The following is a 23,898-nucleotide window of genomic DNA, read 5'->3' on the forward strand; positions in this document are numbered from 1 at the left end:
AAGTTCAGAGCTAGCCAGGTATCTGATAACCTGCTTTGTGGGAAGGATTTTAGAATGCCAGGTATGTGCCAAGAGCACCTGAACAACTGTTGCTGAATGACTGAGAAAACTATTTTCTTTTCAACTCCTGCACACCCTACAGAATAGCCATCTCTCATTAGAAATGACTATGGTCAGTGGTGTGTTTCTAGTCAGTTTCACTGGTTTCTCAACTTAAGCATCACTAAATTAGATATTAACATTCTTCAGGATTGTTGGCTATTGTTTAAAAATCTATAGCAATAACTGTTGTTTTAAAACAGTATGGCAGTTCCTCAAAAATTAAAAATAAAATCAACCTATCATCTAACAATTCCACCTCTGAGTATTTACCCCAAAAAATTGAAAGCAGGGTCTCGATGAGTATTTCTACACCCATGTTTGTAGCAACATTATTTACAACAGCTAAAATGTGGGAAAATACCCAAATGCCCATAGACAGATGAATGGCAAAGCAAAATATGGTATGTCCATACAATTGAACATTATTCAGCCTTAAAACAGCAGGAAATTCTGACACATTACAACATGGATGAATTTTGAGGACATTATGTTCAGTGAAATCAGCCAGTCACAAAAAGCAAATACTATATTATTCCACTTACATGAGGTACTTAGAGTAGTCAAAATTATAAAAACAGAAAGAATTAATAGAATCACGGCTGCCAGGGAATGGGGAAGGAGGAGTTATTATTTAATGGACATAGAGTTTAAGTTTTACAAGATGAAAAGAGTTACGAAGATGGATGGAAGTTATGGTTGTACAACATTGTGAATGTATTTACCACCACTGAATTGTATACTTAAAAATGGTTGAAATGCTCGATTTTATGTTATTTGTATTTTGCTACAGTAAAAATAAATAGATAAGCAGATAAGAAGAATGAGCGAAAAGAAAGAGAGAGAGAGAAAAAGGGAGAGAGAGAAAGAAAAAAGGGAGGGAGGGAGGGAGGGAGAGGGAGGAAGAGAGAGAGAGGGAGAAAGAAAGAAAGGAAAGAAAGAAAGAAAGAAAGAAAGAAAGAAAGAAAGAAAGAAAGAAAGAAAGAAAGAAAGAAAGAAAGAAAGAAAGAAAGAAAGAAAGAAAGAAAGAAAGAAAGAAAGAAAGATGATACTAATCATTTTGTATGAAAGCCAAAGTCAAATTCATGAGCAAATATCTTTTATAAAATCTCACACCAACAAACTTGAGAGGAGTTATGAGTAACAGACTATTGGAAAATCATAAAAACAATACCTTACCACCATCCTTCACCTTGGCAAAAGAAAACCATCCATTATGTCGATCTGGTGGAAAAAGCCACGCTGGCTCTGGTGAGTTTTATGTGCTTGTTGGTATTATTGTTTGTGGGTAAGAAACATGTTCAGGACTGCAGAATATTTACAGTAGCATTTTTTTTTTATCTAAAAGCCAAGCTTCCTTTTTGAAATCACTAGCACAAACAGGCCAACAAATTATTCATCTTGTGTCTACCCAATGACTGGGGTTTATGAGAGAATAAGCGTAACCACAGCATGGGTTGGTAGGTCACATGTGCTTAAAACCTGTATGTCCAATGAGGGCAGTAAGATGCGATGAAACTTGATTTATCAAGGGAAGGTGCAAAATGCATTTTAACCTAGTTTTAAAAGGTTCTGATGACCTTTAGATATTCACAATGGCTTTGTTAAAAAAAAAAAAAAAAAAAGGCATTTATTCACCTACTAGCCCCAGTGATTAACAATTTATGGAGGGCAACTAACAAAGAGCCTATTTCATTCATTTTATTCCTTCTGTTCCTCCTGAGGGCCATAAGTGGACATGAGGGCTGAAAACATTGGTGCCACTGTAGGATTGTTATACAAGTGCAGAGGTTAAGATGATTTTATTTTTTTGGTGGGTGGTAGGGTTTTTTGTTTGTTTTTACAGACAGGATCTCACTCTGTTGCCCAGGCTGGAGTGCAGTGGCCTGATCACAGTTCATTGCAGCCTTAAACTCCTGGGCTCAAGCTATCCTCCCCTGTCAGCCTCCCAAAGCAATGGGATAATAGGCGTGAGCCACTGCACCCACCCAAGACGATTTTCTTATTCACTTGTAGAGGTGACAGTTTTGGCTGTGCTATGTAAGAAGAGCAATGCTAGGGATCTCAAATAAAACCTCATTAAACAATGAAGTCTGCTCAGAGTGCCAGACCTCTTGCCAAGCCCACACACCAGCCCCAGCCAGCTGGGCACGCAGAGCAGACCACTCAGGCCGCCGCCAGCTCAAACTTACTCAGCCACCTGGAAGCTTCTGTGCTAGGAAAACATCAATCTCTCTCCTATTCAGGTGAAGTTTGAAGTTTATAGTCAAAACAGCTGCTTCCCTTAAAGCAGGTTTGGAAAGTTTTTATAATGTTTCATTTTTAAATGGTAGATACACTTGTACTTTAAGACATTGAAGCGTTTATGTGAAGTCAATTTTCCACCAAAACAAGGCTATAGATTACTGCCCTATAATGCACTCACCATCTTCATTCTTCAAGGAACTGACCTCCCGTAGCAGAGGCAGTCTGAATAATAGTACTCCTCATTGAAACCTTCCTCTCAGGAATCACTTTTGTTTGATGAACCTGACCATAAGCCTGTTCAAAAATTTAGTCAATGCACACTGCTACAGTCTCAATGTTTGTGTCTCTCCAAAATGCATATGTTGAAACCTAATCACCAATGTGAAGGTATTAAGAGGTGGGGCTTTGTGGGGGAGGGGGTGGGGGGCGGGGGGGGGTGACTAGGTCGTGGGGACTCAGCTCTCCTGAATGGGGTTAGTGCCCTTATAAAATAAGTCCAACGGAGCTCACTTATCTCGTTCCACCACGTGAGGACACAGCAGATGCCCTTTATGAACCAGAAAATGGGCTCTCACAAGACACCAAATCTGCCTTGATCTTGGACTTCCCAGCCTCCAGAACTGTGAGCAAGAAATTTCTGTTGTTATAAGCCACCAGTCTACAGTATTTTCTTATACCAGCCTCAAAGGACAAAGATACACACTTCATAATTCTCGACCCAATCACTCTCTCTTGTTCTTGCCTTTTCCTCAATCTTTTCTTTCTTTTTTAATAAAAAACAATCCCAAAAAACTATCTTTGGGGAGCTTCCATGGTATCATGTAATAAAAAGTCAAAGGTACAACAGTCACACAGTCACTTATTACCAAATAGTAGGCCCCCTTCTCATCTCCCTCTATCCACTGTGCCTGTGCAATCTCATCTCATTCAATCTCATCGCTACATTGAGCCTCTGTTCATGTTGCTTCTGCTGCCAAGAGTTTCTTCTCTACCTCCCTGACCTGGACAATTCATTGTCTTACAGGTTGAGGTAAGGGGAAAAGTGGTCCCCAACTCACAGAGGCACACTCGTTGAGCACCTACTCCTTCCTTTCCCCGCAACACTCTTCTCCTGAGTGATTCCTTACTAAATGTTTGCTAGGGTGGAAGCTCTAGGAGTCCCTGCTGCCACCAACTCAACACTGAGCAAACACCTGGCACCGGACAGGTGTTCTGTACATTCTGGGAAATTCATAGAAACATTTATGAAAGAAGCACCAGACATAGAAATATTAATACTGCTCTCCTCACCTTCATTAGTAAGAAAGCCAGACAATGCAATGCACTGATATCTAGAAGCACTGAACCGCCTGCAGAGAAAGCTTTGCTTGAGCTCTGGAGCTTGGAAATCCACTAGTCTGGATTTGAGTCTCAACTCTTGTCACCAATTAGTAATGTAGCCTTATGCAAGTTAACCTTACTGAGTATCTGCTTCTTCATCTGTAACTCAGGGACAATCACACCTCCATCAAAATACTGTTATGAGGATTAAATGGGGGTAAGTAGCAAGGTATCCAGCCCAGAAGTGCACATAGTAGCTGTTCAGCCAACACTGGTACTCCTCCCCCGTACTTAGTCTCACCTCACTATTCAGAGCAACTGCAACATTGCCACCAAAAAAACAGAACTTTCAGAAATAAATAAAAAGAGAGAAGTGGAGAGAAAAACACACACAAAAAGAAGTACCAGAGTAACATTTAAAAGCAAAAATACATCTAAAAGGGCAGCAAAGCTTTAACACACAAGCAAATTGGGGCTTTGAGAAATGTGCTATTTCTATTTGCATGGGGTCTGCTTTTGTGGGCGACTTGAAACTGTCATTGCATAATGCCATAAAACACAACTCTGCTCTAAAAAAGGGTTTGGTATTGTTACAGTAAGAGCTGGTCAAACAGTGGCAAAAATCTCTCAGCTCAGAAAAAATTCCCGCAAGTGTCCTCAAATCTGTTAACTATGCAGAGGTGGTTTTCCTATCAAGGGAGGATACAGGCATTGCATATTCTGCCCCAGGCTTACTCTCAAAATCACTACCGAAACCATGGCGTACACATTTATGTTTCTTAAAACACACCTCAGAGAAAGCAAGCCACCAAAGGTGATACAATTTGAAACTTAAAACTACTAAACATCGACAACAGTCATGCGTTTGAGATCACTCCTTGGGTTTCTCACAGGTGTCTCAAAGCTAGTATTTCCAAAATGGAATTCCTGGTCTCCCTCCCATCCACTTCCCAAACCTGCTCTACCCACAGTCCTCCCCTTCAGTCAATGGCCTGGCCTTCCTACCTATTCTTCCCTCTGCTTGGAATCTCTTCTCTTAAATGCTGATGTATTTTTCCTTTTCACCTCCTTGAAGTATGAGCTCAAATACCACTTTCTTCAGAAGGTCTTCCTTGACTGCCTTTTCACACATTGCAAACTCTCACAACACTCACGCTTCCCTTTCTGTGATTATATTTCTCCAGATACGGATCATCTTCTAACACCTTATGTAATCTACCCATCTGATTTTACTTGGAGTCGCCCACTATCTCCCCAGAACATAAGCCCCCTGTGTATTTCATTTGGGGCTGCGTTCCCAGCATCTTGAACTGTGCCTGGCACACAGTAGACACCTGATTTTAAAAGTGCCTCTGGGCTCCTCTCATATCAGCTAAGTAAAACCCTATGAAGTAGCAGGAAGAGCAGGCTCTAACTAACTCTGCCCTGTCTCTCCCTCTCCCTCTCTCTCTGACCCACCACAACAACTAAAGTTTTCTAGCTTTCTCAATATTTTTGCAAGATATCAGTGCTTCCACAATTTTTCTAACCATTAGTAATTATGCCACATTTTTGAATGATTCCATAGCCTAAAAGAGAAGTTCTAAGTTTATATGTCAAATATAGTCAAAGAAAAAAAAAATCAATACCACCCTGCTACCATCACCTTCCCCCAGATAATATCAGAAGTCAGTAAGAGAATAGCAAGCAACATCCGTATGCTTTCTACACACAGCCCCCCAGACTGTATGTGGGCTAAGCCTAACACAGTTACCTTCCTAAGTAGTATTTGTGGAGAGGCTTTGGAAGGAACTGTGTGTAGGTCTATGCAGGGTTAATGGTTCTACAAGGCCCCCAGAGACCAGCACCTGTGGAAAGCCCCTATTGACCTCAGAGTGGAGGGGGCAAGACAGCAGCTGTCACCAGAAGCATTGAAAGTTTGGAGCCATGGAAGAGGCCTGCCGGGCAGGAGATGATGTACAGATGGGAATAAGGGGCTCAGGCAGGGAGGAGGAAAGTACTCAGAATTCTCCAGCCTGTCTTTCAGTCTCCTGCCAGTGGCCTAACCCAACTTGAAGCCAGAGGGCAGGAGAACCAGGACACAGCCCACAGAGGTCTCAAGACTGGAGAATGATCCACAGGGATGCAGAATCTCCAGCACAAACCAATAGCCCATGGAGATCCTGGACTCTACACCAGCCCAGGGAAGAACAGGGAAGGGGAGCCTGGAGGGGGCCTTCGATCATTCCTTACTTTCCCATCATTGTCAGCTGTGAATCCCCTGGGATTTGGGAGCCAAGTCTGTGTCAACCCCTGCTATGACTGACTCCCTGCCTCCTCTCTCTCACTCCACTGAGGGGAGATGGGTGGAGAATCGGGGGAGTACTGCCCTGCGGGGCTTTACCAGCTCATAACCTGAGTACTAAACCCTTTGTCTGGGGCAAATGGTCTCCAGTACATAACACATAAAAACCAAGACCCAATCACTCTGTGGCATGGCCAGAAATTTTCCTTTTTAGAAAATCTACATTTTTGCTACCTTGAAGTTAACCCTGAGGAATTTCCCTGGACCCATAATTACGTTTGAGAACTTGGTTCCCTTTTCTAAAATTATGTCAAAAGTATCATAAGTGGCCAATCCCTGAGCAATTACAACCAATACCTACAAAGCTTTAGGTGTCATTAGCGCCTCTTCCTCCCAGCAGCCATACGAAGGGGGTTGAAGTAACCTACCCAAAGTGCCACTGAGCTGATGCCAACCCTATGCAGTGTTCCAAAATATGCAGAAAGAAATTTCAAAATTTAACTCAAATGGAAAGTTCTTAAAACTATGGTTTTAGATTATCCAAAACAAAATGGATCTCTCCTCTATCAATTAGTTTGAAAGCATGCAATTGTGTGGACTGAATCCTCATTGAATGAGTGTTGTTGCTGTTGTTGTTTTGGTTTGGCTTGGGTTTTTTTAAGAGAAGGTGTCTCACTATGTTGTCCAGGCTGGTCTTGAACTCCTAGCCTCAAACAATTCTCTGCCTCAGACTCCCAAACTGCTGGGACTACAGGTTTGAGCCACCATGCCCTGACATCATCAAATGAGTCTGAGGAGCACCTGGCTTCTGGGTTAAGTTCTATCAAGTACTGTGTGACCTGAGGCAATTCTCTTTCTCAGTGCTTACTGAGTATCTCTAAGATGTCTAAATATGGTTCCTCTTCATCCAAACCTGGCAGGGACATATTGGGGTGAATTAGCCAATATTTTCTTCCTCTCTCTTTTAGAGCTTCTTCTCTCTCAACCACCTAACTGTGGATTCTACCCAAGGCAATAATACAGTAGTGTTGAAAGCACACATGAGTATGAAATCAAATGGAAGGCCTTCCACTGAGAAGCTCTTTTGAACGTGGGCACGTTATCTAACCTTGTTATTCCTCAATGCCCCTTGTCAGTAAAACGTGAACACTAAGAAAGCACGACCTCATACAGTTTCTGGCTGATAAAATGAGAAATGTGTGCAAAGCCCTTGACATATTACCTGGCACAGAATAACTCCTTGAATGCAGAATGCAATCATTATCATTATTACAATCCTGTCATTTTTCATATGTGGTTTTTAAGTGAAATTGGTGACAGAACAAAATTTCTTTGAGCATTTGCTAGAATTATTCTATACCCTTGAAATAATTCTTTTCTACTCTTGAAAAGCAGAGTTAAAAATAACACATTGTGATTATGATCACCATCAAACTTGGTTAACAGTTCTAATCACTAATAAATTTCAAGTTACTGAGAGGCAGACTCAAGCTCCATATACTTGATTAGAGCACAATAAATATTTACTAAGGGAATCTTGGAAAAAGGAGGATTTCAGTTTGGACTGTTTGCTATGAAAAAGATATAAATTCAGGACAACAAAGTAAACCTGTATGTGAATGCTACTCTAAAAACAGGGAGGTTAAAATATAGACAGTTTTATGGTTTATCCAAACCACTTCTTTGAGCTCATGGAACTGATGAGAGCTTACTCACCTCCTACCTTGCATCCTCCCCCTGAGCACCTCACCCTTAGGCTGTGAGGTGTGCAGATACTCAGGAAGCTCCAGCCAGGCAGACAGCTTGCACCCCTGAGTGGCTAGTGAAGCTCTGGGCACATGGAAATGCCCAATCACCATGTTTGCTTTGATACATGATTGGCTGTGTAGCCAATCAAATCAGAGAATCACGGCCACTCCCCAGGGTACCTACCACCCGGTGCATCAGCCAGCAACCTCTCTCTGCTTGGTCCTCAAGACCATCTGCTGATATACACAATGATTAAAAACAAAACAAAACAAAAAAGACTTATGATCTGACACTGGTCGGTGCAAATAAACCTTCTGAGGTCTTATCTTTCTGACCCATTAGAAACAGACAGGCTGTACTCACCCCATCCCTCCCTCCCATCACTACTTTGTGTCAATATTTTAAATCAAACTTTATTTTTTTATTTTCATTTTTTAAATCAAACTTTAAATCACTGAAGTCCTTCACAAGGGTGTCTACTTTGCATAAACACTGCATCTATACCATATTTCTACCAGTAGTAGGTGTCCAATAAATGCTTACTGAAGAGAGGAGGGAGGAAGGAAAAGAGGAGAAAACACGCAAGTGCCTGAGCTGCCCCAGCTTCAGGGGTGAGGCTACAGTGAGACACTCAGGAACTGTGCCCAGTTTTCTCCGTGCCTTATCTCTTCCTTACGACAGCCCTATGGGAGGGGATCTTATTTATCCATTTTCTACAGAAGAGGAAATGGAGGTACATATAAGTGAAGTAACGACCTGAGTATCCCCCAGACAGTAAGTTTCAGAGCCAAGGGTTAAACTGAGACAATACAATCCAGACTGTCTGGACACCCAAGTTCACCCAGGGCAACCTTAAAAAAGCCAAGCATTAATGTTTCCACTTATAGTTGAGAAAATTAAACTCAATTGCTTAAATAACCAGTAAGAAGTTACATGGCACTAGAGCCTCTACTTGGTTAATACCACAGGATACTAGAAAATAACAATCCCCATCTGTTCTTATACAGCAGTACATGAATATAATAAACTTATTCTACAGGCTTTCTATCATCTTTCCAACCTCAACCTGGAAGTCTCATTGAAAATATAACAACGACATCTGCAGAGCACCTTGTGGCTTATTAAAACAATTTTATCTATAATATCCTCCCTGTGACATATAAAAGGCAAATGACATCACCTACTGTCAAAGGCCAGGGCGCTCTCAGTGACAGGCAGCCCAGGGCCAGCCAGGGGGCACATCTGCTCTCAAAACACCCAGGAATATGATGAGGCCAGCAGCAATGGTAATTTTCAAAAACCGTGGCTTCTAGAAACAGTGGTTCCAAAGGAAAACATTCCAATATGATTATTTCTCCTCCAAACTGGAAACATAAGGACATAAGACAGAAGTAAAAACAATATTCCTCAAGTCTCAAGGGACTAGCCCATTTGAGGAAAAGACCTAGACATCTTCCTTTTTTCCCCTCACTACTGCTTTTTAAAAAACCTCTGGGCAACAAGAAGAGAAAAATGTTGGCTGATTAAAAATGTGTTTGCCACCAGGACATACCAATCTGTGTGCTGAACATACTCAAGAGTGTTAGGTAACAAATACTTTTGTATTTCCTGCCACAATTACGTCATCGCTCACTGTATATATCATTGAAAGATATAAGACAGAGTCCTCAACAGACCACCCACTTCCCCCAAAACTCAAAAGAACATCTAGATTGTCAGTCTTCAAAGAGAAACTGATTTATAATCTTATTCAGCAAACACAATACCTCTGCAAACTTAGCTGCACACTTCCATCACCTAGAGAGATTTAAAAAATTCCATTGTTGTGGTTTGACTTCCTGAGGTTCTGATTCAATTGTCTTGGGGGTGCTGCCTGGACATCAGGACTTTTAAAAGTTCTCCAGATGACTCCACTGAGCTTACAAGGTTGAGATCCACAGCTACAGAAAGTGAGGCACACACCTGCCTGCTCCCCTAAAAAGTGCCTCACAGGTACTAATGGCCATGAATAATTTCACAATGAAGAAGCATTCAATAACATGGGTTTAACATTTTCAGAGACAATCTGTTCACTGCCTAATTAAGAAGCCCTTTTTATTGTTCTCCTGGTCTTCCTGACTCATTCTAATCACAACCTGGAAATCTAGATGAATATAAAAAGATCCATTTAAAAAGTGGTAACATCTATGTAGCACTTTGAAATGTATAAATATATAAGATACAACATCACATATAACCACTACAAGAACTGGCATAGGCTAGTTTATTAGTTTCCTATTGCCACTGTAACAAATTACCACAAACTTAGCAGCTTAAAGGAACATGAATTGATTATCTTACAGGTCTGGAGCCCAGATGTCTGAATTGGTCTCCTCGTGCTAAAGCGAAGGTGTTGGCAGAGCTGGTTCTTTCTGGGGGGCTCTAAAGGGAGAATCTGGTTCCTTGTCTTTTTTTTTTTTTTTTTTTTTTTTTTGGAGACGGAGTTTTGCTCTTGTTGCCCAGGCTGGAGTATAATGGCGCAATCACAGCTCATCGCAACCTCTGCCTCCCAGGGTCAAGCAATTCTCCTTCCTCAGCCTCCTGAGTAGCTGGGACTACAGGCACATGCCACCACACTCAGCTAATATTTTATATTTTTAGTAGAGACAGGGTTTCACTATGTTGGCCAGGCTGGTCTTGAACTCCTGACCTCAGAAGATCCGCCTGCCTCGGCCTCCTAAAGTGCTGGGATTACAAGCTGAGCCACCGCACCCAGCCAGTTCCTTGCCTTTTTTAGCTGCCAGTGGCTGCCCGCGTTCCCCAGCTCACAAGCCCTTTCCCTGCCTTACTCTTGTTCTGTCACTGTATCTCCTCTACTAACTCTGACTCTTCTACCTCTTTTTCATAAAAACCCCTGTGATTAGATTGGGCTCAACCAGATATTTCAAGATAAACTCACCATTTCAAGATCCTTAACCTAATCACTTCCTTGAAGTCCCTTTTGCCATGTAAGGTAACATATTCACAAGTTCCAAGGATGAGGTTCCAAGGATGAGGACAAGGACTTCTCTGGGGTCCGTTATTCACCACAGAGTAAGGCAAATATCGCCACCCCTGTTGTGCCCATCCTCCCTGTGAACCTGCCCATTTTTCAACTGAGAAAACTCAGGCTCAGGATCGCATGACTTGCCTAGGTCCACACATGGAAATGGTCCAAGCTGATACCTAATCTTGTAATTCCAAGCCATACTTTCTTTCTGCCACTGCTTATTGACTCCCTGTGATAAAGTGATGTTTGCAATATTTTTTTATTTTCCAAGCTTCCACTATACAGTTAACAAGAAGGGTTTTTACTTTCCCTCAGTTATCTCTGCTTCTCAGCCAATGCATACCAAATGAAAACTAACCAAGCCTTTCCCTAAGGTTCAAAGGAACCAGAAAGCCCACCAAGGCAGGAATTCATTATGCAGACTACAATGTCACAACAATCTAAGAGACTGGTCATGCAAGAAAGTATATGGGGGTAAAAAGTAAGCTTTCAGTTTTGAGAGTGCAAAATAATCTGAATTTGCTAAGACATCCACACAGCAACAGCCTTGAAGGAAATGCACAATAGGTAACACCAGTGTTTTCCATGTTCAACACAATCTATTCAAAATTACACAGGAAACCATCCTCTCAATGATTTTCCATAGCTTCTTCCCCTCTTCCTCTTTCTCAACTGAGGGAATTAAAGAGGGCTGGAAGGTGGTATCTGGAGCCTCATTTAGTCATTTTTTGAATGGGCTATATTTTAGCTGGGGTAATCAGAAGGTAGTGACTACAATTTTCAGTTTTCTACTATGATGGTCATACTGCTATTGGTAACCTGGAATTTCCTCTCTCTCTCCTTCCACTAGCACATCAGGTAGAAAAGAACCCAGTGCTGAATCATGGCCACTTTACCAACGAGAGAAGTAAACAAGCCAAGCAAAGCTCGCTGCCAGGCTTATATTTCGCCTATGTCTGTGTTCGACCTGACTTGAAAATAGCGGGTGGAAAAAAATCAATGTCACATCAAAATGCAACTGGTATAATAGCAGCAAGTTACATGACTTTCCTGAACTCCAGATAACTCATAGACTGTCTCAAATACTATAAAATACCAGCAACAGGGCTTTTAAAGGTCGTGTGGAAGAATTCAAACAACCTAAATATTATATTTTAAATAAGCTAATGGTGGTGGGGAGAGGGAGCTGCTGACTTGTGTTCACGCCAAAGCCATGTTCTGAAGCTATCATCTTACACAATTATAACCAGGGGGAGGAATGATTTGAAGGACAGCAAGATTCCCCAATATCTAAGAGTCAATTGTGGTCACTAATTCAGAAAACTAAAACAATGCATTTTGTAAAGCCTTTCAATAAGGATGTCATTGTAAGAGAATTCTGGTTTACTAGGAGTCAACCTTAAAAGTTTAATAAAATTAGGAAGTTCTGGTTCATGTAATTCATTATTTTGATGATATCATAGTGATGGCAGAAGTGGCCTGTCTGGAGCAGCCACTGCAGGGACGCCAGCTGTAGTGGGGGAGGCGCAGCCAGGACTGTGCACTCCATAGCCCAGACTTAGGGGCTCCCCGAGCCAGGGCTGTGACACCCTCTTTGGGGCTCTGTGGTTCCTGGCATCTCCAACCTTCTGGGTGCCACTGCGTTCTCGTCCAGATATGGGTGCCTGCAGTGGAAGGCATGCGCAGTACATATGGTGCAGCTGCAGCCTCGCAAGGAGCCAGCACCTGTGCCAGAGCCTGGAGCTGCCTGCCCCACCGCAGCCCCGGGTGTGCCTGGCTGCGCACAGTGGCTGGACCCCACACTTGCTCACCATACAATCTCATCACTCCATGCCTGGCTTATCCTTGGCAGGTGTGGGATCTGGGCCAGTAGCATGAACTGAGCGCAGCTCGCCAGGCCAAGTGGGCAGAATGAGCCCAGCAGGCACGAGCAATAGTCAGGCAGAAGGTGCCGTTGCCCACAGAGGTTTCCGGTTGGCGAAGCGACTCCCCAAGGATCCCGTGACAATAGCATCAAAAATAAACTAAGTAAACTGAAAGAGAGTACACCTGCTAAGTATTCACTACTCCACATACTTTAATATGACCACGCCATGTTTCCCTACAATGAGGTACTTAAAGAACCCTGGGTTCTAGTCCCCACTCTGACACTAACTCACTAGCCTAGTCACATGATTTCTTTGGGTGTCAGGGTTCTCATCTGCAAGGGGAGAGGGCTGGATGAGATGACCTTCCAAGGTCTTTTCCAATTCTGACTCTAAAAGCTTCCAAAAGATCCATTAACAAAATTCACTGACTGATTTCTATCTGAAATGAGATTCTAATTGAGTTGGTGAGTAAAGCGATTCAATGTCGAAGACTCTTGAAAACTAAATGCTGGAGAAGACACATAAGCTGGAAAACGACACGGGGAAATACACAATGGGTTCCTCTCCTGGGAACACTACAAGGCTGGGGGTCCCAAGAGTTAATTTCGAAGATGCCTGTTGGGGACTTATCTGCCACAGCGCCTATTTCTTTCATGCCAGCTCTAGCACTCAGGGTCCCCTGAGTACAGGCACAGAAAGGATGGGAGGGGGTGGGAAGACAGTCATGAGATGTAAATCCCACATAAAGGATCATAGCTAGGACCCTTCTAGCTACCAAGGACCCAGCATCACTTCTAGGTCTCTTGGATCCAGGGATGGCTATTCCTGGGAGTTGAAAACTGGAGTGTTTAGGAGATTTGATACCCCTTCTTTCTGCTGTCCTGACTCATTCCACATCCTTAATAGAGGTGAGGAGTTTGGGGAGGGCTGGTTGAGCAATCTTCTGTACTTCTGAGGATTTGCAAAGTTAGGCACAGAAAATGAAAAGTGGATTCACAGAGCTGCTGACGTCTCTTGGGATTCAGTTCCCCGAACAGCTAGCTCTATGTAACAAATGTGCTCCCTGAAGTGGGAGAGCCCAGGAAAAAAGAGACAGGAAAATTGAGGACTAGCTATAAAGCTCATCTTCAAAAAGCTATAATTATCACAATAGTGTCACCTAAGCATTATTTACAAGCATCTGTACACACAATCCTTCCTCTTCTAAGAGCCCTCATTTAGATACAGAGCTATTACCCAGGGCAACATTTTAAATTAATTAAGTAGTAAAACAAGGAGAAACCAGCATTATTCAATCAAAACTCTAGAGTGAATATAATTAAAATATAGGCAGGGGAACAGGCATAAAAGAGCGGAATCTCACTTTTTACTTTGTGCTGATAATTCCTACCCTGATTTGCATTACATGTCAGGGTTCAAGCTCTGTCTCCATTACCCCCAACACTGTAACAGGGAGAAAGTGCAGACACTTTTCTATCTTGCAGATGAGAAAACTGGCACTTAAGGCAATTAAATGATTTGTCCAAAGTCAATTCATGTCAAAAGCCTAGATCTTCAATACCTGCTCTGGGAACCACGCACTGTGTCCACATGATTTTATTTTCATGGTGAAACTGAAATAATTTTTATACTAAAAGCTGCCAACTATTTTGCCTGGGAATTGCTTTAGAACCTTTAGGGCCTCAGAATAGTCTAGTTTGAATCCTGGCAGAATGAAGCAAATTTTCAAAAGCCATAAAAATGGCTTTTTCTCTTCAAACAGCAATAGGCAAGAGAATGTTCCCCACAGTCTGTCGTTATTGCTATAATTTTTCTTCAAACCCACTGTTACTTCCTTTAAATGACCACACCTTCCATCTCATGGCCGTGTTCAAACAATACAGGGGCACAGAAGTAGCAAATGACCCCACAAGTTCCATATCCTCCGGGGACTCACCAGTAATAAAAATAAATAAATAAATAATAATTAAAAAAAGAAACTACGGGCCTTTGTTCATTCTAGTTTCGGATAATAGCCTATCACAAAACACCTTTCAGCCTCAGTCCTGTTAATCAATAGTCATTTAAAGTAAATTTGTCATGGAAGTGTATAAACATCTACATTCAAGAGCATTTTCCAAAATAACACATTTGCCTTGTGATTATATAAATAATCAGACAACTAAAACAATAACAGCAGGAGCAAAAAACAACTCTAGTCAATCTGAGGTAGTGGGGATGGGTTTAGCTTTATGTTTGGGTCTCCTCTGCTATAATCTATTAAATAAATGAAGCAGAGCCACCCCAGCAGAGACTGAAAAAGGCAATTGTCTGTCTTTCTGAAATCCCCCTCTGCAGTCACATGCAAACCCTCTACCCCAATTTCCAGGACCAGCCCTAAACTTAGTAGGGACATTTAGGTAGTTTGGTATAACTCTCTGGGACTCCACCCAGGTCCCGCTGACTGTGGGCTTGGCTGTGACCTCCTGCCCAGAGCTCTGTGACATTGAGTGCTTTCTCGATTCCTTAGCTCTTTGAACCTGACACTTGTTAGATTCCTGCCAGCCCCTCCCTCCCCCAAGCCCTCTGGACCTATCTCCCCTGCAACTGTATCCCCTAGGATGAGGAATCCGCCCCTGAGATCCAGCCACTTGTTAGATTCCTGCCAGCCCTTCCCTCCCCCACGCTCTCTGGACCTATCTCCCCTGCAACCATAAACCCTAGATGAGGAATCTGCCCCTGAGATACAGCCACCTCTAGAAATATTTCCCCAATACCTTCTCCCTAGATTTCACATCCCAACCCATCACCCTGAAGGATGCCCCAGGCCCCCAACTCTACTGCAGCCCCTCCACTTCCCCCAGTACCCATTCCTAGTCGGCCTTGTTCTTACTGAAATCCTGTGTCCCAGCCTAAAACTTCTGTATTCCATGGAGACGAAGCTGGAGAATGGCCATCCTCATCATCACCCCTGGCTATTTACTTGAGGTCTGCCAGAAGTTTGCATTCAGCAACCTATTAATTGCCTTGCAGACATCATGATGCAGCAAATTTCACTATTTTCACAAAAACGGAGATCCCGTTTTAATAGGAAATGTGCTTAAGTTCGGTCAGCAAGCCTGAGACAAAACAAAAACTAAATTTGGGGTCCCCTGGCTTTGTTCTTACTGTATAAATCATATTTGGGGAAACTCCATGTTTCTTACGCACTGGGTGATGTCAATATCTAATTACAGGAGGGTGAAGGAAGCCCTTTCTAACCCACATGGGCCCATCTGATGTCCCTCAGCCATGACCCCCTATTACAGATGAGGGCTGGTGGCTGCCTACAAGTCATCACCACCATTCAGATGCCACTGTGCACTTGTTCCACCCCACAGACTGGGATGAGTACGCACTTGCTCAAATTCCCACCTCGGTACTTCTGACCACACCAATTGTTTCAAATAAAACTGGAAGGACTTTTGTCCTTCCCACTGGTACCATCAAAGGCCCTCGGTTTCAGGCTTAGTTGACTGCAGTGAAATAGGTAACAGAGCATGAGAGGGCATGCTCTATTGCGGTGCAAATTCAAACCTGACGTGCTTCAGAAACGTCACGTCTCTTTCACACAGTGTTCCCAGGCTCCCAACACATGCGTCAGAGACATAATTGCGAGGCTAAGCGTTCTGGAGAGTTGGGGAGCTTCATTCCCATGCAGAGCAGGAGATGCTGCCCTCAAAGAAGGGCCTGGAGGCTGCAGAGCAAAGGAGCATCACCCACCTGTGTGGGGCAGGGGAATGGGCTGAGTTGTATCTCCCAAAAAGAGATGTTGAAATCCTGACACCTAAGCCGGGCACGGTGGCTCATGCCTGCAATCCTAGCAGTTTGGGAGGCCAAGGCGGGCAGATCACTTGAGGTCAGGAATTCAACACCAGACTGGACAACATGGTGAAATCCCATCTCTACTAAATATACAAAAATTAGCCAGGTGTGGTGGCAGGCGCCTATGATCCCAGCTACTCAGGAGGTTGAGGCAGAAGAATGGCGTGAATCCAGGAGGTGGAGGTTGCAGTGAGCCAAGATTACACTACTGCACTCCAGCCTAGACAACAGAGACTCCGTCTCAAAGAAAAAAAAAGGAAAGAAATCCTGACCCCCAATATCTCAGAATGTAGTCTTATTTGGAAATTGGGTCACTGCAGATGTCATTAGTTAAGATGAGGTCATACTGGAGTAGGGTTAGCCCTTAATCCAATGTGACTAGTGTCCTTCAATACAGAAAAGACTCACAAGGAGAGACAGCCATGTGATGACAGGAGCCAAAAGCCAGGAATACCAAGCACTGCCAATAGTATGAGAAGCCAGGGAAGGGAGGAAGGGTTCTCCCCATGGGTCTCAGAAGTGCATGGGCCTGCCGACACCATGCCTGTGGACTTCCAGCCTCCAAAACTGTGACAGAGTTTCTGTTGTTTGAAGCCACCTACTTTAAGGCAGCCCTAGAAAACTCATATAAGGGGGAAGCAAGCAACTGAGAAATCATAAAACCCTCCCAATTTAGAAGCAGCACCAAATAGCAAAGAGAAAATGCAGTCATGTACCACATAATGTTTCGGTCAATAACAGACCACATAGAAGATGCTGGTCCCATAAGATTACAATGGAGCTGGAATTTCCTATTGCCTGGTGATACAGCCATCAGAGCATCGTTGCATTGCAATGCATTACTCACATGTTGATGGTGAGGCTGGTGTAAAGAAACCTACCGTGCTGCCGGTTGCATAAAAGTCTAGCACACACAATCATGTAGAGTACATAATACTTGATAATGATAATTAACAACTATGCTACTGGTTTCTGCATTTATTGTACTATACTTTTATCATTATTTGAGAGTGTACTCCTTTTTTTTTTTTTTTAAGTTAACTGTAAAATGCCCCAGGCAAGAGGTTCAGAAGGTATCCAGAAGGCACTGCTGTCCTAGGAAATAACAGCTCCATGCATGGTATTGCCCTGAAGACCTTCCAGTGGGACAAGATATGGAGGTGGAAGGCAGTCATATTGACAATCCTGACCCTGTGTAACCCTAGGCTAATGTGTGTATTTGTATTTTAGTTTTTAACAAAAAATGTTTAAAAAGTAAAAGAAAAAAAATTAATTTTACAAATAAAAAAAGCTTATAGAAGAAGGATATAAAGAAAAATATTTTGGTACAGTTGTATAATATTTGTAATTTAAACTAAGTGTTATTACCAAAGAGTCAAAAAGCTAAACAAAATTTAGATGTTTATAAAGTTAAAAAGTTACAGTAAGCTAAGATTATTATGGAAGAAAACTATTTTTTATAAATTGAGTGTAGTCTAAGTGTACTGTGTCTGTAAAGTCTACAGGAGTGCACAGTAATGTCCTAGGCCTTCACATCCACTCACATCCTGACTCACTCAGAGCAACTTCCAGTCCTGCAAGCTCCATTCATGCTAAGCGTCCTACACAGATGTACCGTTTTCATCTTTTATACCATATTTTTATTGTATCTCTTCCATGCTTGCATAAACAAATACTGTGTGTGTTACAACTGCTTGCAGTATTTGGTATAATAATATGCTGTAACAGGTTTGCGGTCTTGGAGCAATGGCTGTACTGTATAGCCTACATGTGGACTAGGCTACACCACCTAGGCTTGTGTAAGCGTACTCACTCCATAATGTTCACATAACAAAATCACCCAAAGATGCGTTTCTAAAAATATATCCCTGTCATCAAGTGAGGCGCGACTGTACATGTTATGCTTAGTGTCTGTCCTTTTAGTGTTGCTAGATAGGAATACATGAGGCTGGGTAATTTATAAAGAAAACAGGTGTATGTAGCTCACAGTTCCATTGGTCAGAAGGTTCAAGACTGGGCATTTGGCGAGGGCCTCAAGCCGCTTCCACTTGGGCAGCAGGCGAAGGGAAGCTGGCATGTGCAGAGCTCGCATGGCCGGAGAGGAAGCAAGGGTGAGGAGGCAGGCTCTTTGTAACAACCAGCCCTCATGGAAACTAACAGAGTGAGAACCCACTCCCCAACCCACAGAGCATTCATCTACTCACAAGGCATCTGTTCCTATGACCTAAACACCTCCTATTAGGCCCCCACCTCTAACACTGGGCATTAAATTTCAACATGAGATTTGGAGGGGTCAGACATCCAAACTATACCACTAAGGAACACCTTTCACAGCAGTGGCTTGGTTAAATTGGAAAAACGAAGACAACTCCCTGAGGCCCTCAGAAGAAACTTCCTTCCCAGAAGAAGCTGGACCTTCTATCTAATTTAGGTACTAAGTTGGGGAAGGACCATGAGTGGGAAAAGGTAGGAATTGAGGCTTTTTTCTCCCTATTTACATGTTAATACAAAGCCCTGCCCATCCTGACGCCCCTATTTCCTCTCTGCTTCATATGCTTACAGAAAGGCACTAGATGCAGTACTTTCATGTCTATCATCTCATTTTTTTTTTTTTTTTCTTTTTTTGCTTTTTTTTTTTAATGGTTCGTTTTATTTTGTTTTATACTTTAAGTTCTAGGGTATATATGCACAACGTGCAGGTTTGTTACATATGTATACATGTGCCATATTGGTGTGCTGCAACCATTAACTTGTCATTTACATTAAGCATATCTCCTAATGCTATCCTTCCCCCCAACCCCCTCTCCAGAATAGGACCCGGTGTGTGATAATCCCCTTCCTGTGTCCAAGTTATCTCATTGTTCAATTCCCATCTATGAGTGAGAACATGCTGTATTTGGTTTTCTGTTCTTGCGATAGTTTGCTGAGAATGATGGTTTCCAGTTGCATCCATGTCCCTGCAAAGGACATGAACTCATCCTTTTTTATGGCTGCATAGTATTCCATGGTGTATATGTGCCACAGGCAACCTACAGAATGGGAGAAAATTTTTGCAACCTACTCATCTGACAAAGGGCTAATATCCAGAATCTACAAAGAACTCAAACAAATATACGAGAAAAAAACAAACAACCCCATCAAAAAGTGGGGAAAGGATATGAACAGACATTTCTCAAAAGAAGATATTCATACAGCCAACAGACACATGAAAAAATGCTCATCATCACTCGCCATCAGAGAAATGCAAATCAAAACCACAATGAGATACCATCTCACACCAGTTAGAATGGCAATCATTAAGAAGTCAGGAAACAACAGGTGTTGGAGAGGATGTGGAGAAATAGGAACACTTTTACACTGTTGGTGGGATTGTAAACTAGTTCAACCATTATGGAAAACAGTATGGCAATTCCTCAAGGATCTAGAACTAGATGTACCTTATGACCCAGCCATCCCACTACTGGGTATATACCCAAAGGATTATAAATTATTCTACTACAAAGACACATGTACACGTATGTTTATTGCGGCACTATTCACAATAGCAAAGACTTGGAATCAACCCAAATGTCCATCTGTGACAGACTGGATTAAGAAAATGTGGCACATATACACCATGGAATACTATGCAGCCATAAAAAAGGATGAGTTTGCGTCCTTTGTAGGGACATGGATGCAGCTGGAAACCATCATTCTTAGCAAACTATCACAAGAACAGAAAACCAAACACCGCATGTTCTCACTCATAGGTGGGAACTGAACAATGAGATCACTTGGACTCGGGAAGGGGAACATCACGCACTGGGGCCTATCATGGGGAGGGGGGAGGGGGGAGGAGGGAGGGCTTGCATTGGGGAGTTATACAAGATATAAATGATGAATTGATGGGTGCTGACGAGTTGATGGGTGCAGCACACCAACATGGCATAAGTATACATATGTAACAAACCTGCACGTTATGCACATGTACCCTAGAACTTAAAGTATAATTAAAAAAAAAAAAAAAAAAAAAAAAAAAAGAAAATGTGGCACATATACACCATGGAATACTATGCAGCTATCATCTCATTTAATCCTCACGACAATGTGCATGGCAGAGAAGGAGGCAAAAATTCTCAATCCCATTTCACACACGAGGAAACTAAGGCTCAGATGGGATCAGAGACTGCCCAGAGAGGAGATGACCATCCTGAGAAGAACTTCAGCTGACAAAGCAAGAGCAAGAGGTGAAGTAAGAGCAAGAGGCTTTTCAAAAGGTAGCAGGGAAGGGTAAGAAACCGTCTGTGGTGTTATGATACGTACTGGCTTTCCTCTGTGGTTCCTGGCTCATGACTTCCATAGCCCTTGTTATCGTCTTTTGTTATAATGCTGGGTATGTGTGGTCTCAGGGGCGGGCCTCTGACCTTCTGCCTCCCTTTCACCTATCCCAGGGCAGAACACTACTGTCTTTCTGATGGAGGGTCTTAAGACCCTCCAATGAGGGGGTCCCACCCTGTGACCTGGAGGAAGGAATGCTGACATCATGAAGCTTCCTTTAAAAACCAGTGGACAGGGTTCAAGGAGCCTCCAAACACGCTGAGGTTCCTGGAGGGTGGCACCCAGGGAGGGCATAGAAGCTCCACACCCTGTCCCGCATCCCACATCCCACATTCTCTTCATTGGTATCCTTTGCAATATCTTTTACAATAAACCAGTAAACATAAGTAAGGGTTTCACCAAGCTCTGTGAGCCGCTCCAGCAAATTCATCAAAGCCAAAGTGGGAGTTCTGGGGACTCCAACTTGAAGCTCATGGGCCAAAAGTTCCAGAGAGGCCCAGACTTATCGCTGGTGTGTGGGTAGGGGCGGTCTTGGGGACTGAACCCCTTAACCAGTGGGATCTGACACTATCCCTGGGTAGACAGTGTTGGAACTGAATTAGAGGACACTCAGCTAGTGTCTAGTTGTGTGCTGATGATGTTGTCGTGTGAAAACAAAGAAAAAAACAGAGTTTTCCCTACACACAGCCCAAAATACTATCTTTAAAAAATTTTGAAGACAGGTTAACCAAAGGTTCTGGAAGCCATCCATGTCCAAAACAAACCAAATGTGTTGCCCGTAAAACATCTGCTCTTGAAAAGTAGTCCCTTGGCCAGGCGCGGTGGCTCACACCTGTAATCCCAGCATTTGGGAGCCCAAGACAGGCAGATCCGTAGGTCAGGAGATCAAGACCATCCTGGCTAGCACGGTGAAATCCCGTCTCTACTAAAAATACAAAAAATTAGCCGGGTATGGTGGTGGGCACCTGTAGTCCCAGCTACTCAGGAGGCTGACTCAGGAGAATCACTTGAACCTGGGAGGCGGAGGTTGCAGTGAGCAGAGATGGTGCCACCGCATTCCAGCCTAGTGACAGAGTGAGACTCTGTCTCAAAAAAAAAAAAAAAAAAAAAAAAGTAGTCCCCTGAATTTTTTCAGTTGTTCAGGTAACATCACCGCAGACACAATCTGTAGATTCTCCTACTGACTTTTTACATGAAGTATTTAATATCTTTGAGGAAAAAAACTAAGCACATTTTCCAGGCTGGAAAAGCCAAGTCTTCAGCTTTTGCATCCTGTCTTATTTTGTGCTTCCAAATCTTCAAGCGATCCTGTCTAACTGTATGGCCTGTCCTCAACTAGCATGCCGTAAAAAGAACGTTTTCCTGATGCTGGGCTTTGAAGAGTGCTTGAGTGGTGGGTGCATTACACACTGATGTCCAAGGACATCTGATGACTGGACAAATCTTTTCCCCAAAGCAACACCTGACAAGAGTAAGGAAGGCAGAGCCAGGGCAGAGTGGCAGGTGTCCAAGGTAAGAACAGGACTGAAAGGGTTGAGCTGAGCAGCACTGATGATAAGGAACTTGGGTGGGGAGCTCCCACTCTAATCAGCTGCCTTTTCCATATATTTTAATCTTTCTCTTTCTGAAAAACACCCAGTCATTGGTCTTCAAGAGAACCTGACTTCTCTTTCCTGCCCCTTATAGCCACAGTCTGTTTCTACCCATAGAACATTTCTGACATCAAACACATGGGTGTCTTCCACCTCAACAACCAAGTCTCCAACTCTCCAACACCAATCGGGTGTCCCGTAATTCAATTCCATTGTGACCCTAACTACCCGGAGTCAGCACAGACCCCACAGGTCAGGGGCTCAGCCCCACAAGTCTGCCCCCATTTCAGACACCAAGCGTAAGTCCCAGGCCTCCTGTGCTTCTGACTGACTGGCTATCAATGGGGTTTCTCACTACCCCCTCTCCGGTTTAATAACTTGTGAGAATGGCTGGCAGAACTCAGGAACAGTTTATGATAATGGATACAACTCAGATCAGCCAAATGGAAGAAATACATAGGGCCAAGTTGGGTGCACAGAGTTTCCATGACCTCGTAGAAGACGTCACCCTCCCCCAGCTCCTCCAAGTGTTCACCTCCCAGAACCCCATCACTTAGGGGTTTGATGGAGGCTCCATTGTGTAGACATGGTCAATTAAATTATTGGCCACTCTGGATTAACTCCGTCTTCAGCCCTTCTTCCCTACCAGGAGGTCTGGGATGAGGCTGAAAGTCACAACCCTCTAATCACAGGGTTGGTTCCTCGGGCAACCAACTGGCACTTTGAGGCCAGCTAAGAGCCCACCAAGAGTCACCATATTAGCATAAGCTAAGGTACGGTTGAAAGGAGTTTATGGTTGGGCACGGTGGCTCATGCCTGCCAAAGCGAGTGGATCACCTGAGGTCTGAGACCAGCCCGGCTAAGGTGGTGAAACCCTGTTTCTACTAAAAACACAAAAAATTAGCCGGGTGTGGTGGCATGTGCCTGTAATCCTAGCTACTCAGGAGACTGAGGCAGGAGAATCACTTGAACCCAGGAGGCGGAGGTTGCAGTGAGCCGAGCTCGCACCACTGCACTTCAGCTTGGGCAACAAGAGCGAAACTCCATCTCAAAAAAAAAAAAAAAAAAAAAAGGAGTTTATGATGAAAAACAAAAGATATTCCTGTCACCTCTATCACACAGGAAATTACAAGGGTTTTAGGAGCTCAGTACCAGGAAATGGAGGACAAAAACCAAATATATATGTTTCTTATTATATCACAACATCACACCCGTAGAACCTGCAGCCAAACTGTCTGGCACATATACTCTGATACCTACCAATAATCATTCTGGGGAAACCACATCTACAAAATGCCATGCCACATTTTGTCAGCTTGAAAATATTAAACACTACTGACAAAATGTAAGGTTTCTTCTTCAGATTTAAATGTCTACTTATTTCGAAATGAATTAATAGTTCTCTGGGTTTCATAATGTTTAATTCATTAATAACTACAGCTCAAGAATTTGAAAGGAAATTGCTTCCAGGATAAAATTAAATGCAAAACTCTAAGCAGTGATTCATGGCTGTTCCTGTCTAAATTACTAATCCATGTGACAAACCTGGTT

At 43.0% G+C, this 23,898-nt stretch overlaps 1 protein-coding gene across 5 annotated transcripts in view; it reads right to left on the reverse strand.

The window, feature by feature from the left end:
• Positions 1-23,898, reverse strand: part of RNF152 (ring finger protein 152) — a 90,115-nt gene that overhangs the window by 37,429 nt on the left and 28,788 nt on the right. The window contains exon 1 of one of the 5 annotated variants that reach the window (XM_030926102.1): positions 10,638-10,782. The exons of the other annotated variants lie outside the window; for them this stretch is intronic. The gene's annotated coding sequence lies outside the window, so the exon portion shown is untranslated. Of the gene's footprint in view, positions 1-10,637; positions 10,783-23,898 lie in introns of those variants that run through there. 5 annotated transcript variants of the gene reach the window in all.

The sequence above is a fragment of the Rhinopithecus roxellana genome, chromosome 21 (genome assembly GCF_007565055.1).
Source record: "Rhinopithecus roxellana isolate Shanxi Qingling chromosome 21, ASM756505v1, whole genome shotgun sequence".
NCBI lineage: Eukaryota > Metazoa > Chordata > Mammalia > Primates > Cercopithecidae > Rhinopithecus > Rhinopithecus roxellana.